This window comes from Spea bombifrons, chromosome 1 (assembly GCF_027358695.1).
Source record: "Spea bombifrons isolate aSpeBom1 chromosome 1, aSpeBom1.2.pri, whole genome shotgun sequence".
Taxonomy (NCBI): domain Eukaryota; kingdom Metazoa; phylum Chordata; class Amphibia; order Anura; family Pelobatidae; genus Spea; species Spea bombifrons.
Window position 1 is genome coordinate 159,418,229 of NC_071087.1, and position 5,650 is coordinate 159,423,878.

At 44.5% G+C, this 5,650-nt stretch overlaps 1 long non-coding RNA gene across 1 annotated transcript; it reads right to left on the bottom strand.

The window, feature by feature from the left end:
- Positions 1-745: 745 nt before the first annotated feature.
- On the bottom strand, positions 746-1,634 carry LOC128466388 (uncharacterized). The gene is made up of 2 exons (XR_008345421.1): positions 1,506-1,634; positions 746-798 (listed from the first exon to the last, which is right to left on the bottom strand). It is a non-coding gene; the product is annotated as an uncharacterized LOC128466388 (long non-coding RNA).
- Between the last annotated feature and the right edge of the window lie 4,016 nt (positions 1,635-5,650).

Genomic DNA, 5,650 nt, shown 5'->3' on the forward strand with positions numbered 1-5,650 from the left:
CCGCAGAGAGGCCCTGGGAACGTCTCAGGGATCTCAGGAGGGTTTGATGGATGGAGATATGTAGTCTTTGTTGTCTTTTTATTGTGGTGGTCCGGCTACTATGGAGTATGATTTCCATGAAGCTCAATGAGAGAGAAGCCTAGAACTCTCAGAAGTCGCCATTTCTCCTGCTGTAAAGACTCGAACCTTAATCAGTCGTTGGTCTCGTCTTAGATTCAGGAGCCGTGGAAACGTTCTTGGATCCAAACGCTCTGTAATAATAGTCTGTCTCTGAGGGACACACGTTCAGGTACAGAATTTGTTGGCGCTCTATTACTAAAATGTAATCTAATAGCTCCCTGTTCATCGACTGTGTGGAACGTTTCCAAATATACATATTTTAGAAAATAATGTAATGTGATGACTTTTGGAGAACAATTTCATCCTCAGCTACAACACATTCATCAGGTTAAAGGGGGAGTCCCTTCATAAAACAATATAACCCCCGCTGCTATATACATTAATTTAACCCTCAGCATTGTGTACAGTAATATAACCCCCCCAGCGCTGTATTCAGTAATATAACCCCCCCAGCGCTGTATACAGTAATATAACCCCCAGCGCTGTATACAGTAATATAACCCCCCCAGCGCTGTATACAGTAATATAACCCCCCAGCGCTGTATACAGTATGACAGATGTAGCTTCGACTCACGGGCCAGGCTTGGCTCATTTGCTCAATTAAATAAAACACCAACACACAAGATGGGTTTGAAAAGGCCACAGCCGTTTTATTTAACAGTCATTGTCCTGTAAAACCTGAAATAATAAACATAGATGCGTTAACAGAGACAATGACGTAACCAAAACCAATCTAGCTTGCCAAGTTATCCAGGTACCATACCACACACCAATTTGGGAGGGGACATACCAGGATGCCCCAACCCGGACCTGAGGTTCCGAGCACCACTCCTTGCAAGGAACCTCCCACCGGTTATGACCACCAATGATCATACCACCACATTAACCCCTTGGATACCTGGCAAGCTACCGCCCACGACTGTGACTAATGCAGCAACACCATACCACACACCAATTTGGGAGGGGACATACCAGGATGCCCCAACCCGGACCCGAGGTTCCGAGCACCACTCCTTGCAAGGAACCTCCCACCAGTTATGACCACCAAGGATCATACCACCACATTAACCCCTTGGATACCTGGCAAGCTACCGCCCACGACTGTGACTAATGCAGCAACACCATACCACACACCAATTTGGGAGGGGACATACCAGGATGCCCCAACCCGAACCCGAGGTTCCGATCACCACTTCTTGCAAGGAACCTCCCACCGGTTATGACCACCAAGGATCATACCACCACATAAACCCCTTAGATACCTGGCAAGCTACCGCCCACAACTGTGACTAATGCAGCAACACCACTCCACAAACTCAACCACATAAGGGGAGGGAGGGTGGGACAAACACCACCAGGTAAGGTTAAACAAAATGGATCCTTACCCCTGTGATCACCAAACTTAAATATCCTCCGACCAAAACTCCTCCCCTAAAATCCACAATTCCTGCCTTAGCCTAGCCCTGCTCAGCACTCTGTCAGGGCCCACTCTAGTCCATTCTGGCCCCCGTGGGCTTCAATATAACCCCCAGCGCTGTATACAGTAATATAACCCCCAGTGCTGTATACAGTAATATAACCCCCCAGCGCTGTATTCAGTAATATAACCCCCCCAGCGCTGTATACAGTAATATAACCTCCAGCGCTGTATACAGTAATATAACCCCCAGCGCTGTATATAGTAATATAACCCCCAGCGCTGTATACAGTAATATAACCCCCAGCGCTGTATACAGTAATATAACCCCCAGCGCTGTATACAGTAATATAACCCCCCAGCGCTGTATACAGTAATATAACCCCCAGCGCTGTATACAGTAATATAACCCCCAGTGCTGTATACAGTAATATAACCCCCCAGCGCTGTATTCAGTAATATAACCCCCCGCACTGTATACAATAATAACCCCCAGCACTGTATACAGAAATGTCAGTGGGCCTGAGAAAAAATTCATTTTTCATTTAGTTAAAATAAACTCCGTTTATCTGCAGACCTGGAGGCGGCCGTTGCTGTCAGTCATCTGATATTTTGGGTGATTTTCCCGGCTCAAACACCACACTGAACTGATGCTTTATGGCATTGCTAATAAAGTCTGTTCCTCCATAGACTTTCATTAGTCAGAGTGTCTGACTGAGTGACTGAGACAGAGTCGTTCTATTGTTCCCCATAAGGAGTCGGGGGGTTTAGTAGATTGGGGGTCAGATAACAGAGCAAGAATCATACAAATGGCTGATATGCAGCTGCCTGAAAACATTATATTATGGGGCAAAAACTAGAATTGTTTGAATAAGGAAAGCGCAGTCTTTTTGAAAACTTATTTTAATCTGATACTAGGAATAAAAAATGGTGGGTATTTCCCTTTAATGTAAGATTAAGAACTTTGAAATGGTGCTATTGGTGTTATGTATTTATTGCGTATTTGTGGATAATTTACCCAAATTATTGTCATTTTATATCGGTGCAGGCAGTATGCAGAATATAAAAGGTATTTACTTGGAAACTTTATTAGAGCTCTAGAAGCATTCGGGATTCCCTATTGTCTCCGTATTACACTTTTTGAAGGACACGCGAGCTGTCCCAGCGCCCCGGTAACGTTCTCTCCGCTTACTGTATGTATCTGTGATGGAAAATATATTAAAAAGAGAATCCATTTCAGCTGTTGGGAGAGTTCAGGGACGTTGACATTTGATACATAGCTGTTTTTAGGCAGTAAGACTCTTTTACGAGGGGAAAGAACGGTATAAATAAAACCTATTGTCCGTCACTCTGATGTAGAGGACAGGTCTCGCACCGGGACGTCCTCACAGACCATGCGCCACTTCGGGGTTTACAGGAAGCCAATCCCGAAATACCCGTGGCTGGCGGCGAGGACTTGGTGAGGTCAATAAGGTTTATTCAGTGGAAACATCAGATGGTGAGACGCCTTGGAAGGTCTTTCGTCCTGGACATCGTATTCTAACACATGTTTGTCTGTCTGTCTGTTTTGACCACCCCATTTAAATTGTAAAGCGCTGCGTATTTTGTTTCAGTTTTTGGTCCATCTGTTTTCGAACAATGAATTTCGAATCCTGGTCCGGAGGAAATTTACCCTCATTCTCCCTCACGCTCTCTCTGACTCTCCCGCTCTCTCACACTCTATCTCACTCTCTCCCTTTCTCAATGTCTCCCTACCTTCTCCGCCAACCACTTCCGCGGCCCTGTCTCCTTTTCCGCAACTCGGTTAATCTGGCCTCGTGGAGTGCTGATGCCCGGGAGAAGCTGCTCAAGAAAGAAGACAGAAGAAAGAAGACAGAAGAAAGAAAGAACAAGAAAAAGGCAAAACAAGAAGCAGAGCTGCAGAAAAGGAGACGGACACAGAAGCGGATGGTGGAGAAGGTAGTATGAAAGTGAGTGAGAGCGTGCGAGGGTGAGTGAGTATGTGAGACAGCATTAGTAAGAGTGAGTGAGAATGAGTGATCTCATTTTTAGTTTTTTGTTGTTTCGTTCGATGCCTCCCCGCTTTTGTATATTTGGCATATTTAGTTAAAATTACAATTTGTACAAATCTGAATGCACAAAACTAATAGAATTTAACAAGAGATAAGATGCATTCAGCTCATTTTTTGTTGCATAAACTCAGATCTTAATCAGTCGTTGGTCTCGTCTTACATTCAGGAGCCGTATGTCTATCCCATGCATGTGTAATACCCTCACTGTATTACCCTCTACCACTTCTGCTGGGAAGCAGTTCCTCTTATCTTCCACTCTCTCAGCAAAGTTAAACTTCCTTACATTACACCTCAGCCTCCCACCCTCTAGTGTTGGATTACAGTCTCTTGTTTTAAAATTTCTCCTCCTTTGAGATAAACTCCCCTCCTGCACTTTGTTAAATCCCCCCCCCCCCCAAGTATTTAAACGTCTCTCTCCCATCCCCTCCCTCTCTTCTCTCCTCGGGTGCTGAGGTCTGCACTATCTCCTTTGCCGGTTCCTGGCTGGTATCAGACTGTCTGGTTCCTCTCTTCCATGCCCACCCTCCCCACTCCTCGCCTTATCTGCTTTTAATCTCCCAGCTGGCCTCCCCTCTCTTTCTTATTCATTTATCTCCTGACCCCGGTTCATGCTTTTGTCCTACACCCCTAATAATCCACACAGACGGTTCTTCCAGACATGCCTCATCCTTATCTCCACTCCTACAGGTTCCCAGTCTGACCCTAATTCCACGCAATCCACAGACACTGAGAGAAAGCAGCCCATCAATCAAGGCTGGTGGAAAGGACAAGCAATTTGTGGCCATTTGCACCCCGGACTGATGCAGTCAAGAACTAAATTTTATTTTTTCTTAGTTCTATTGTGTAGATATATAAGTAACGTGAGCATTCCGAGTCACCCAATGCTGGAAATCCACCTCAAATACCCTTCGCTTTTCTTTTTTACCCCATTAAGATTCTTCTTCTTCTACACGTGAAGACTGTCGGAATTTCATCCGAAACGATCTAAATATTATTTAGCATTTCCCCCTCTTTAGTGTTGTGCTTCATGACACCAGACACTACTTATCAGCGGGCCTTTGAAAAGGACTAGGGAGAATGGTGGACCATACCATTCTAGTCTCTGTCCAAAACCTCTGATTTATTCAGTAGACAGAGGCGCTGGTTTAGAAATATATCTGGAGCAGTTCAGGGAATATATGATAAATTATGGCGATCACCAGAAACATTGTAACCAAAATTAATTTTGGAATTCCACGCCTGGAATGTTCTCACGGGATCTACTTGGGCTTTGGACATACCAGCCATTGTGATGGACGTCAAGGCCTTGTAGAAACTATTTGTTATTTTACTAGGAGGGTAATTTTGATAGTGGTATGAACTAAAGCCCCTTTTTGCCCAACTTCAATGAGGGTCTGCTGGACTTTCAGCTTTGGTTAGTCAACGGGAAGCAACACCGACCAACAGTCTCAACTTTCACAGAAGTCACTAGGTAGGATCCGTAGACCCAGCTCGACAAAGAACATTAAAAAAATATATATCGAAACTGACAGTAGCCAAAAATTCACAAAGTGAAGCGGAAAAAATGTGTTTTGAAGAGATAAACTCTTAACCATATCACCGTTTCTGAGAAGCTTGTGATTTCGAGACACGATGACTGTGCGAGACAGGAAGTTCTAACATACATCAGCTTCTCCAAAGTAACCACAAACTCTGCAGAGGGTCCCGGCTCGTTGAGTCAGACTGGAGAATTTGCCAGTAGAAAAAGAAAATGTGATACACAAAAGAGAAAAAAAGGAAACTACATGAAAAAGAGCGGAATGTTGAGCCAAGACAATCAAATACATTGACGGGTTCAGCCAGAGCCCATTAAAATCCACCCGAGCCCCCCCGATGCTGAAGTCAGCAAGTCCAAGAAAGAAAAGCTATAAGCCCAGTAACACGACAATAACTCATGTCTTCGAATGTAAAGCAACGGGACAGTGTGTGTCAGGCTGAGATAAATAACCCGGACTCCACATTTCTGAATAAACAACTGGGTTTAATGCGAAGCAGAGACACA